Consider the following 13,451-nt stretch of genomic DNA (forward strand, 5'->3'; position numbering starts at 1 on the left):
GATGGCAGAGGAGGTGTCATTGTGGAAGCGGGGCAGCGGCTGGTGTTCCTCAGCCTTTTAAACATGAAGGGGGAAGAGCCACAGTCAAAAGAAGTAAAATAACAACAACAACAAAAAAAGCGCTGAGATGGAAGGAGGTCGGAAGTGTTGCGAGACTAAAAACCAGCCCTAGTTGTGGTAATGCTTATTTTTTTTTCCTTTTTTTAAAATCACATGTTTTGTTTTAATTTAACATTTAAAAAAACAGCATAAGGATCTGGGGCGATCTGCTTCAGCAAAGAACCAGCACAGGGACGGTGGGTCAAGTGCATGCCCGCCGTCACCTTTGGTGCACATAGGATTGACTGTATGATGTGAAAACCTTTTTTGAGCGCAATGGGTTCACTGAAGAAGGACGTCGTTGCAAAGAGAAAAAAATACAGAGATGTGCCAAATAGGTTTGCTCGCTCTCTCCCACACATTATGAAATACAAGGCGCTCAGAACAACAAGCAAACCTGATAAGATCAGTTGATCATGGGGCAAGGAGTAAGACATTTTCCGACAGTTTTATAAATTATTAATGATCTCCTCGTTCAGTACATGGGCAATTCGTTTCATTTTAGGATCCCGCTTGCTTATTGATGGCAGATTGAAAGGGGAAAGGCGCATAAGAATACAAGCTGTGAACAGAACACTTATAGCTATTTCCTCTGAATAATCAACTAACAGGCATTAACTTTTTTTTAACGTTTTGAGAGCTTAATGTTGGCAAATTTCTATTTACTATCCTTGGCTTAAGAACAGAATACCCTAATGCCAAGTTGCTATTTTCCATGACAGACTTCATTTGCAGCAAACAAGGGATAGTTTTGAGTTCTGATCACAGGTACACAATGACCTTGATTAAGAGTGTGAAACAATTTTAATTTAGAAATATTGTAGCCATCAGACAGAGGAAACACTTTTCCTGTCAGTTGATGCTGGGCTTGGATCCATGACCAAAAGGTAAATTCAACACTGGAAGAAATAATTTTCCACTCAATCCTGTTTCTGCTTTTTGTATATGGAACACTGAGAGCTAAAAATTATATTATGATGCTGGAAAAACTCAGCAGGCCAGGCAGCATCTGTGGATTTTTTTCTTCAAGGGTCCTGACCTGAAACGTTGACCACCTGCTTTTCTCCATGGATGCTGCCTGGCCTGCTGAGTTCCTCCAGCATCATACTGTTTTTCATCTAGATTCCAGCATCTGCAGTCCTTTGTTCCTCTAAAAGTTATATATATTTTTTGTTAAAATCCTGCTCTCAACACTATAAGGTTTTGGGGAGACATAACTGGGGCAGATTTTTCTTTGCGTTACTTAAGTAAAATGGCTTGGTAGTTGGAAGTTGTTACAGAAAAATTGGTCCAATCTTTTTGTTTTGGCCCAACTGTAATGTAGACCAGATTAACAATCTTGCAGATTCTTTTTTAATGATGATGTACAACACCGATTTTCACTATTAGCAATGCAGAAAAATGCCTTTTTCAGTTTTCATTTTCTCAAAGTATGAATTTCCTCCTAGAAATAACAACTTTGGCAATGGAATTAAGGCCATTATTTGCTGGCATGTGGCTTTGGGAGTGGATTGTTCTGTTCAGTCTAATTCATGGAGCATGCAGATTTTTTTTTAGGCTTCCAAAACAAATTTACTGCAAACACAGCAGAGTTGTGATAATCTCATTGTTTTAACTGTATTCTGAAACCCTTGATTCATTATACATGTCATGCTCATTTATGGTGGCCAGGTAGACTGGTGTTTCTTGACTTACCTGCTCTTTTTTTTGGGTGCTGGCCTGGGAACTCAGGTGGAAGAACCTTGGAGAGAAACTGATTAAAGGATGGCTCGATGCTAACAAACTTCTTGAATACAAGGTCTTATTTGAAGGTAAGACTTAAAGGCAATTCTCAGTAAGACAGCAATAAGAAAAAAAACTGCAGATGCTAGAAATCTGAATTAAGAAGAGAGAATGCTGGAAACAATCAGCAGATCAGGTGGCATTTGCGGAAAGACAAACTTGGTTAACAGTTCAGGTTGATGACCTTTCATCAGTTGTGAAATGTTAACTCTGAGACTTTTACTGTTCTGAGAGGATTGAGGTGAGGAGAGATTTCTTTTCCCAAAGTTTTGTAAGCCATTGAAATTCTATATTTCAGAGGGCTGTGGATGCCCAGTTTTTGACAAATCTCCAAGGTTGAGATTTATGGATTTAAAGGATTTAAGGCAAGGAAGTGGATGAAGCGATCAGTTGTTACTTTATTGAATAGCTGAGCATGCTTCTGGAGCCATATGTCCTGCATCTGCTTTTGTTCTTTGTGCTTTTTTTCCACAAAGCCTATCCGATTAAGAATGTGATAGTGCATAAATTGAGTAGACATAACATGCAGAAAACTGCTGCTTTTTATCTTAATGTATAGGAAACTCTATGAAATTAATATAAGATTCAATGATGGTTATCAATGATTATCTGTGACATTTCTACAATATGTTTGGAATTCTGCAAAACATCTTCAGTTTTGGCACTAAGTCTAAATTCAAAACATCATTGGAACTTTATGAAGACTGACGTTGAAAGCTTCTTACTTTCAGATGTGGTTGTTGTGTACAGTGTCCAGATCTGGTGTGAATCCCAGTATTTGTTTGGCAGCATAGTGAAATGTTTTCTGACAATGTATTGCACCATGCTTATGGCTTTTTGGGTTGGATTTGATGTCTACCACTGTTTTGTCAAGGTGTGCTGAGATACTGGCAGTTTGCTTTCTTGAAACTGAAGTGACTGGAGAAAAGTACCATTTTGTGTGTCACAGCTGGATGGACTTGCACTTTGATGGGACACAGTTGAGAATAACCATCTTGCAGCTTAATGCCAAATTGCTGTTCCTAACAAAAATGAGATCAGGATCATAGCCTTGTGTCTAACTATTAAAAGAGCTTTGGTATTTGAGGTTATGAATAAGATTAAGCTGGTTTGCCATGCCCAAGCTTTTACAAATTCAGTATCTTCATTAGTGGTATTATAACTCGAGTTATTACTGTGACTATTAAACTCTACAATGACAATTCAAGTTGTTTTTGGATGTATCAAATACTAGAGGGCATAGCTTTAAGGTGAGAAGGGAAATGTTGAAAGGAGATGTACGAGATAAATTTTTTGCATAGAGAGCGGTAGGTGTCTGGAACGCGCTGGTAGGGTAAGTGGTATGATAGCAACCTTTAAGAGGCATTTAGATAAGCATGTGACTGGGCAGGAAGTGGAGGGATATGGACCATGTGCAGCCAGATTAGATTAATTTAGTTTGGCATCATCATCAACACAGACATCGTGGGCCAAAGTGCCTGTTCCTGTGCTGTACTGTTCTATGTTTTATGTATAACTGGATCCAAATGTTAAAGTTTCTTTTTTGTGGAGTTTGTGCATTGTTAAGATTGACTTTTTAACACTTATATACAATATCTTGATATCATTGTTGTTGGTTATTGATACTATCTCGATAAACAGATCTGAATGTACAAAAATAGTGCTGCTGTGAGAGAAGGTGAGAAGCCAGAAGTTACAGTTGACTGCAGGAAGACATAGGCTGGCTGAATGGCAGGTAAAATGTTATATAGGAAAGTGTGAAGTGATGCAGTTTAGCAGAAAGAACAAGATAATGAGATGAGTTGAGTTTATTGTCATATGCACAAGTACATGTATGCACAGGTGCAACAAAAAACTTACTTGCAGCAGCATCACAGGCACACAGCATTAGAGATAGAACATTCACAAAAAGATGTTAAGGCATAAATTATGCAAAATTATAAAAGAAAAAACACAATTAGAACAAAAAAACCCAAAAAGGCACTGTTCTAAAGGATGTGCAGGAATAGAGGGACTTGGATGTGCACAAATCCTTGAAAATGACAGGGCATTTTCAGGGAATGGGTTATGGGATCCTGGGATTCTTATCTAAAGGTATAGAGAACATAAAAAAGCAGAGGAGTTGCATTAAGCCTGTATAAAACAGAGGTTGCACCTGGAGAATTGTATCCCATTTTGGTCCCTTAAGTTTAAGAAGGATCTGAAGGCCTGAGCATATAGAAAAGGTTTACCTGAATGGTTCAAGGAAAGAAAGATTTCAGCTATTCGGTCAAAGAAGCTAGGGTTGAATTAAGGAAGGTTGAGAGGGGTGTTGAAAGAGATGTACAAGATCATGACTAGTTTAGATGGGGTTAATAAAGGGAAACGCTTCCCAGAGAAGATTGTTTAAGGACTACAGGGCACACATTTGAAAATTTGATCAAAAGATAAAGGGGATGTGAGGAAAAGCTTTTTTATTTGCAGGCTAATTATGATCTGGAGCCCTCTGCCTGCAGAGCTGCTGTAAACAGAATCAATCAGGACTTTCAAAAGTGTATTGGATAGACACTTGAGAAAGAATAATTTGCAGAAAGAGTGGGAGCACAGGGATTCTGGATTTTTCTTCCAGTAACCAGCATGGAGTCGAGGGATGACTGGCCTCAATGAATGTATTTATGTTCACGTGTGATTTTTTTAATACAAAAAAAGGACTTTGAGGGATCTTATTAGAGGGAGATTATCATCTTTGTTGCCTTTTGCTGTTGTAAAAGAAATGATTGTACATGAAAATATTGTGAAATGAAGCAAGATGTATTTTATTTGTACTTTCGTTATTAAAATGTGGTATTTTTGTTTTTCTGCTTTTCCTGCAAATTACTCCTTTTCAAGAATGCATCCAATCTTTAATGATTTTAAGTCCTGATTGATTATGTTTACACCACCTGTGCACCCAGAAGGCTCCAGTTCATAACAAGCCATACTCTTATTAAATGGCACAACAGGCTCGAGGGGCTGAGTGGCCTCCTGCTCCTACTTTGCATATGCTTTTGATGCATGCTTGCAACATCATTAACTTGCATTTATCAGCATCTTTGTACACCTGGTATAACCTGAACTGACTTTATGACCACAGTTAAGATATTTTGGGACCTTTTTTCAGGCAGCTGAAAACATTCTTTTTAAATCAGAAAAGAGGGCATTGTAACTCGTAATGATGTTGACTTGCATTTTATTCGTAGTATTTACAAGGCACATTATTTTTTAACCTGGGAGTATGTATATGACCAGATTCCAAGTTGGCCTAATTATATGAAATTACAGCATGCCCCACAGATAAGGGGGACCTGAATACCTCGTACTGTACTACACATTGAAAATAGCAGGCCTTGTGAGCATTGGGCCAAAATTTGCACATTGATTTATTGCTACTAAATGTTGTTTTCCTGGTATATCTGCTGTTTAAAGAAATATTGTCATTGATTCTAACTAGGATATTGTAGAGTTTCCTATTGCCCATTACTTTTAAATAAAAATACAGCTCTTTTAGTGCTTTCATCATGATATAGCAGTTTTAGACCTAACTCTTGAGATAATGCATTGTCGGGCAACTGGGACAGTGCTAGGAATACAGGACCAGAAGTAGGGCATACAGCAGCTGATCCTTGTTCTGCTATTCATGGCTGATCTGTACATAAGCTCCATTTACCTCTATTTTATTCAGAAGATAAGAAAGATATCTTATAAGTATTTACATCCATTTTGTTCATGCCCCTTAATGCCCTTAGCAAACAGATCAGTGCAAATCTCCATTTTGAATTTTTAACTAACCTAGCCTCAGCAGCCTTGGAGGGAGAGTTCCACATTTTCACTGCCATTTGGATGAAGAAATGTTTTCTAATATTGCCCTTAAAATCCCAACTCTTTTTTTTTTGTTGTCTCAGATAGCATCCTAACCTTTTGATAGTTAAGGAATATAAATTGTGATCAGGCAATCTGTCTTTGCACTCTATCCCATTATCATTATGATGAATTTGCATTCAGTTCTCTCCTTATAATGAAAAACACTATGATGCTGGAGGAACTCAGCAGGCCAGGCAGCATCTGTGGAGACAAGCAGGCGGTCAGTGTTTCAGCTCAGGACCCTTCTTCAGGACTGAAGATGGGAAAAGGGGAAGCCCAATATATAAGAGGGAAAAGCAGAGCAGTGATAGGTGGACAAAAGAGGGGAGGCGGGGTGGGCACAAGGTGGTGATGGGTAGATGCAGGTAAGAGACAGTGATAGGCAGGAGCGGGGGAGGAGGGGAGAGCAGATCCACCAGGGGATGGGTCATAGGTAAGGAGGGGTAGGAAAAGAGAGAGGCTAGGAAAGGGAAGAAAAGAAGAGGCATGGTGGGTATGGACGGGGTGGGGGTTACTTAAAGTGGGAGAATTCAATGTTCATGCCGTTAAGCTGCAAGGTTCCAAGGTGGAAAGTGAGGTGCTGTTCCTCCAGTTTGGGCTTGGAATTCTCCTGGCAGTGGAGGAGGCTGAGGACTGACATATCTGTGATGGAGTGGGAAAGGGAGTTGAAGTGACTGGCAACGGGGAGATGCAGATCACGGTTACGGACAGAGTGCAGGTGTTCTGTGAAATGGTCACCTAGTCTGCGTTTGGTCTCGCCAATGTAGAGGAGGCTACACCTGGAGCACCGAATGCAGTAGATGATATTAATGGAGGTGCAGGTGAATCTCTGTCTCGCCTGAAAGGACTGTTTGGGTCCCTGGATGGAGGTTGTGTAGGGGCAGGTGTTGCACCTATGACGGGGGCAGTGGAAAGTTCCCGGGGTAGGAGCGGGATGGATGAAGGGGGAGGAGTGAACTAGGGAGTTGCAGAGAGAGCAGTCCCTACGAAAGGCAGAAAGGGGTGGGGAGGGGAAGATATGCTTTGTGGTGGGGTCCCTTTGGAGATGGTGAAAGTTGCAGAGAATGATGTGTTGGATACGTAGTCTAGTAGGATGAAATGTGAGGACAAGGGTGACCCTATCCCTGTTGGGTCTGGGAGGGCTGGGGTGGGAGCAGAGGTATGGGAAATGGCAGAGAGGTGGGTGTGAGCTCTCTGAACCATGGTGGGGGGGAAACCACGGTTCGTAAAGAAGTTGGACATCTCAGATGTCCTGGAGTGGAAAGCCTCATCATGGGAGCAGATGTGGCGGAGGTGGAGAAATTGAGGAAAAGAGATAGAGTCCTTGCAAGAGACAGGGTGGAGGGAGCTGTAATCGAGGTAGCTGTGGGCATCAGTGGATTTGTAGAAGATGTTGGTGGATAAGGAATCTCCTGAGATGGAGGTGGAAAGATTGAGGAAGGAGAGAGAGGTGTCAGAGATAGTGCAAGTGAATTGGAGAGCAGAGTAAAAATTTGTGGCAAAATTTATGAAACTGTTGAGTTCTGCACAGGTGCAAGAGGTAGCACCAATGCAGGCACTGATATAGCAGAGAAAGAGTTGAGGAATGGAGCTGGAGTAGGCTTGGAACTGAGACTGATCAATGTAGCCAGTGAAGAGGCAGGCATAGCTGGGGCCCATGCGAGTGCCCATGGCTATGCCCTTGGTCTGTAGAAAGTAAGAGGAATTGAAAGTGAAGTTGTTTAGGGCGAGGACAAGTTCAGCCAGGCGGAGGAGAGTGTTAGTGGAAGGGGACTGGTTCTGTCTCTGGTCAAGAAAGAAGTGGAGGGCAGTGAGGTCGTCATGATGGGGAATGGAGGTATATAGGGACTGGACCTCCATGGTGAAGATGAGGTTGTGCATGTCAGAGACTATGGAAGAGTTGTAGAGCGTGTGATGTGTCACGGATGTGGGTGGGAAGGGATTGGACAAAGGGGGACAGCATAGTGTCCGGGTACGAGCTCTGTGGGGCAAGAGCATGTGGAGACAATAGGTTTGCTGGGACTGTCCTTCTTGTGGATTTTGGGGAGAAGATAGAAGCGGCCAGTCCAAGGTTGCGGGACTATTATGTTGGTAGGGGGTGGGGGGGGAGATCTCCCGAGGTAATGTCAGTGATGGTGTGGGAGGTAATCTCCTAGTGGTCCTTGGTGTGGTCATGGTTAGGGGGTAGGTAGGAGGAAGTATCTGAGAGTTGGCATCTGGCTTCTGCAAGGTAGAGGTCAGTACGCCAGGCTACCATGACACCACCTTTGTCGGCTGGTTTGATGACAATGTCAGGGTTGGTGCGGAGGGAGTGGAGAGCAGAGCATTCAGAAAGGGTAAGGTTGGAATGGGTGAGGGGAGCAGAAAAGTCAAGATGGCTGATGTCGTGCCGACAGTTGGCTCTGAATAAGTCCAGGGAAGGTAACAGGCCTGGTGGGGGAGTCCAGGTGCAAGAAGAGGGCTGGAGGCGGGAGAATGGGTCATTAGAAGGGGGAGAGGACTTCTTACTGAAGAAGAAGGTACGGCAGCGGCAGAAAAAGAATTCTGCATCGTGCCAGGCTCGGAATTCGTTGAGGTGGGGATGTAGAGGTACGAAGGTGAGGCCTTTGCTGAGAACAGACCGCTCAGCCTCGGGGGGGGGGGGGGGGGGGGTGGAGCCGGGGGATGGTAAAAACATGGCAGGAATTAGAGTTGGGGCTAGAGGAGGAAGGGTGGGGGGAGGGGTAGAGGGGCTGGGCTGGTGAGAGGAAAGGTGTGAGAAAGGTTGGGAGTGGTACAGGGGTGAGGAGTGAAATGAAGGATAGGAGGTGGATGTAGTGGAGGGAAGGGAAGTCAATCCTTGGCCTCCTCCACTGCCAGGAGAATTCTAAGCACAAACTAGAGGAACAGCTCCTCATTTTCCACCTTGGAACCTTGCAGCCTAACAGCATGAACATTGAATTCTCCCACTTTAAGTAACCCCCACCCCATCCATACCCACCATGCCTCTTCTTTTGTTCCCTTTCCTGGCCTCTCTCTTTTTCCTACCCCTCCTTACCTATGACCCATCCCCTGGTGGATCTGCCCTCCCCTCCTCTCCCGCACCTGCCTACCACTGTCTCTTACCTGCATCTAGCTATCACCACCTTGTGCCCACCCCGCCTCCCCTCTTTCGTCCACCTACCACTGCTCTGCTTTTCCCTCCTATATATTGGGCTTCCCTTTTCCTATCTTCAGTCCTGAAGAAGGGTCCTGACCCGAAACATTGACCGCCTGCTTGTCTCCACAGATGCTGCCTGGCCTGCTGAGTTCCTCCAATATCATAGTGTTTTTCATCTAGATTCCAGCATCTGCAGTCCTTTACTTCTCCATTTCTCTCCCTGGGTCAGTACTGTCTTCCTGAGGTGAAATATTCAGAAGTGAATGTTCTGTTCCAGATGTAATCTAACCAAAATTTTATGTAACCCTTATAGTGGGGGGAAATAAACTCATAGAAAGAGGACAGAATATCGCACTAAATATGCACACCAAGAAAAAGAATAAGATTAAAGCTCCAGAATTGAATGTGAATTCTCAAAATAATCAAGTCAAAATTGGCTGGGAGTGAGGAGGGAGAAACTTCGGTCAGGTTTAATGACAGAGGTGAAATGTGACTGGTGAGGGATATCTTTTCCCACACCTCTGCTCTCACCCCTAACCCTCCCAGACCCAATAGGGATAGGGTCCCCCCTGTGCTCACATTTCATCCCACTTGCCGATATATCCAACACATTCTCTGCCACTTCCACTGTCTCCAGTGGGACTCCACCACCAAGCATATCTTCCCCTTCCCACCCCTTTCAGCGTCCAAACACAAACTGGAGGAACAACACCTCATTTTCTGTCTTGGAACCTTACAGCCTAATGGTATGGTGATCGAATTTCCCACTTCAAGTAAATCAACCGCCCCCCACCTTGCCTCTTCTTTTCTTCCCTCTCCTGGCCTGTCTCTCTTTTTCCTTCTCTCCATTTTTTTTCCTCTCCTTTCCCTCTCCTCCCCTCCCCCCATGCCGCCTGCCTCCATACCTTTAACCCTTCCCTGGTGGATCTGCTCTCCCCTCCTCCCCTGCACCTGCCTATCACTATCTCTTACCTGCATCTACCTATCACCAACTTGTGCCCACCCCGCCTCCTCTCTTTGGTCCACCTATCACTGCTCTGTTTTTCCCCCCATATATTGAGCTTTCCCTTTTCCCTTCTTCAGTACTGAAGAAGGGTCCTGACTCAAAACGTTGACTGTCTGCTTTTCTCCATGGATGCTGCCTGATCTGCTGAGTTCCTCCAGCATATTGTAGTCTTTTGCACCAACTCTACTGGACCTCTAATATCACCATTTTTAAATTGGAGTTGATTTTTTTTTGTCCAAATATTTTTGTGCAGTGCCTTGGGAACTTATTACTATGTTAAAATATAAAATGAAAGTTACTATTTCAATTTAAATTTCTTCTGCTCTGTTATCCATACCTTGTGCTGTTCAGTGTTTTTTGTGGCATTTGAATATTATTACCGCAGCTAGTTGCATCCCAGACAAATCTAATCAACTATACCTCCGATATCTTAGGCATGTATACAGTATAGCAGTGGGAAGTCACAAGAATATGGTTAGGAGTGAGTCACTGTCACTACCATGGGGTGTTTATAAAATGTTTAAATTTTAAATTTCTCATTTGCAAACTAAGGTCAAAATTATACTTTTAATTTGAAGTGGTTCTGGTCAGTGGATGGGCAGTGTACCTTTTTTTTATTTGGGGTATGTGCATTGCCACAGTGGCAGTTTTCTAAGGTCACCAATGAATCAACTAAGAGAACAAGGCAGGCAGCCAAGTTTTCTCATGCAACCAGCTGTGTCCATTTTAGCTGACTGGCAGGAATCCATTGTAACATTTTGTGGATACACCTCAATATTTTTTGTTTTCCTCTTGCAGAGATGCACCTGACTTCTGCTTGCCTAAAGTTTGAAAAGTCACTTGATTGCAAGAGAGAATTTACAGGTAGCTTATCACGATTAGCTCTTGGTACATACATGTTTTTCTCAAGGAAAAATGATATTGTTGTTGTATACATTTTTATCTTTTGCTTGATTGTGTGTCACCAGCTCCCAGTAGATGAGTTAAAGAATAGAATATGCTGTCCTAATTGTCTATGGTTGATCTGTCAAACAGGGCCAAGCTGCAGGCAGTTGGAAAATTGCAGCTATGCTCTGCTCACAATGATAGCAGTGAGATAATGAGGTGCTTTTTACTTCTTTTGAAATGTCCTTTAATAAAGAAAATGAGCTTGCATTAATATAGTTCCTTTCATATTGCTTTCAGGAAATTCTTTATAGCCAATGAAAAACTTTTAAGTGTACCCCACTGAATAGTAATCTGCAGAGTGCTGATTCATTATGGTACTCCTATTCCTGGAGTCCAAACACTCATGGGCACATAACATTTTGAAGACATACACTTGGGCTGAGCACTGTGCACAGCTGTACCAGAAACCTGGCACCAACCTCTATCCTCTTCACTGCTGGCTGTTGAGCTTGTTACCGTGGAGAAATCTCTAGGGTGTGGAGAGCTGTGCAACCAAATAAAGAGACCTGAAGCGAGCAACTCCCATTGCACCCAATAGGAGGTGATTCTCATCACTATGGGATCTGGGCAGTCTGTCAATACCAGTCACTGTCAGTCCCCAGGAAAGGCCTGTATTCACCCTACCAGTGTTCTAAGCGCCACATCTCAACATTGAGCAGCCTACCACTGGCTCCCATCTAACCAGTTCCATTCCCCACAGACAGTTCTGCATGCTGTCTCAGTTTCACTCCACAACAAGGTGTGCAGTAATGAGATTATTGTTTCATAACCAAGAGCTCTTGCAGAGGGCAGGGTTTCACACCAGGTTCCTTGCCCAGCAGCGCTATTAGTAATGCATCTCTATAACGTTAAAAAGAACCTATTGAATATATTAGTGCCCTGCAATGTAGGAAGTGTTTTGTTGTTAAAGTCATTCTGTGATCATTCATGTGTACTGTTGCTGTGTCTTTTATATCCTGTCCCTTTTTTGTTCTCAAGGCAATTGCATGAGAAAGCAAAGGAGCAGCTTTTCAAATGCTCCTCTCATTTGTGTCACAATTGCCTCTTGGGAGTTTGGAGTCCTCCTTCATTCAGAACTGCCCTTAGCCTTGTTTTTAGCAGCATTTAATAATTCACATAACATGTAAACAAAGAAGCGCTGAAAAAAGTACGGTAAAGCAGTCATGATGCTGTACCTGCAATAAGGATCTGTTCCATAGTTGTTTGATAATCCCACACAATCCATTTGATATCTCCTAGAAATAATCCAATTTGACTGAATGTCTTCCCTTAACAAAATGCAGATATTAAATGCATGACTATTACTTCTTGGCTGAACAAGATATGGGATGAGCAATAAAAAAACTCCTATCTGAACAAGCAAAAAAATAACCAGAATAGGTGTGGAGGTGAGGGAATGGCTGTGCCAAAGATGGAGTAGTTACAGTTTGAGAGCAGAAATTAAGTAACGAGGGGGACGTAGAAGGAATTGATGTTGGAAAAAATTAAACTTGGCTCATTAATTTGAGACAGTATGCTGAATCATACTGGAAAGTGACTAGGGCTAACTGTGTTTTAGATCAAGACCACAATGGAGTAGAAAATACTGAGAATAAGTACTCATTTAGCGCTGAGACTGAAGGAAGATATGCCAGGGACAAAAATGTACTTTGGATTCCGTAATCTCAGACACCAGTTTCTGAGTGCAGCTTTAAGGGGAAAGGTTTGGGCTAATCCAGGAATTGTTACTAAATTGAAGAGTGGAGAAAATATTCAAAAATCATTAGTGCTGCCATGTAGAATGCATTTTGTAGGGGATTTAACTTGTGCGCATGGGATCCTGCAGTTTTTGTATGCAATGGTCTATGGATTTTGTTGTGCAGTGGGATTTGCATTTCAATAGAATTTCTCAGCACAGTCACTTATCCTGATGCTTATATCGGTTAATGTCTCAATTAGAAATAATATGGAATGGGTCTCTTATTATTTCTATATCCCTTACTAACATAAGAAATAGAAGCAGGAATAAGTCATTCAGCCATTCAATAAGATCATATTTCTCTTATTTCCTTACAATGTCAAAGGAGGTCATTTGACCCATTGAGCCTATGCTGGTTCTATGAGCAACTCCATTCCCCCACTTACTTTCCTAGAACCTATTCTCTCACACATAACAATTAACACGCCTGATTCTCCTACTGTCTAATTGACTAAAGGCAGTTTACAGTAGCCAGTTAACCTGTAACCAACATCTCTTTAGGATGTGAGAGAAAACCAGAGGAAACTTGCATGGACACAAGAGAAGGTGCAAACTCCACACAGAATCTAACCCAGTTTACAGGAGCTGCAAGACATGGTTGATTTTTCACCTCATTTTCACTTTAATCTTTTTTTATTAACATCTCTGAAACTCAATAAATGTATTGCAATAACTTTGTATATATTGGTTGACTTCTATAGTTCAGGGTTAGATTTCACAGTCAGTAACTAATGTTTAGCAATGTTAATTACAGTTATTATTTCAATTTAAACATCCAAACTGGATTTCTAAAATTAGGTCAATGTTGACCTCATTTTGATCACACTCCATAACTTTTTTTTAATAAGAACATTATGCTT

General features: G+C 42.2%; 1 protein-coding gene across 5 annotated transcripts in view; it reads left to right on the top strand.

Annotated features, from left to right (window-relative positions):
* The first annotated feature begins 29 nt into the window (after positions 1–29).
* Positions 30–13,451, top strand: part of arel1 (apoptosis resistant E3 ubiquitin protein ligase 1) — a 71,842-nt gene continuing 58,420 nt past the window's right edge. For 3 of the 5 annotated variants that reach the window (XM_052012738.1, XM_052012765.1, XM_052012750.1), the window contains exons 1-3: positions 30–177; positions 1,831–1,910; positions 10,704–10,769. The gene's annotated coding sequence lies outside the window, so the exon portion shown is untranslated. The remainder of the gene's footprint in view (positions 178–1,830; positions 1,911–10,703; positions 10,770–13,451) is intronic. The other 2 variants (XM_052012730.1, XM_052012758.1) reach the window with 2 other exon arrangements.

Source organism: Pristis pectinata, chromosome 1 (assembly GCF_009764475.1).
Source record: "Pristis pectinata isolate sPriPec2 chromosome 1, sPriPec2.1.pri, whole genome shotgun sequence".
NCBI lineage: Eukaryota > Metazoa > Chordata > Chondrichthyes > Rhinopristiformes > Pristidae > Pristis > Pristis pectinata.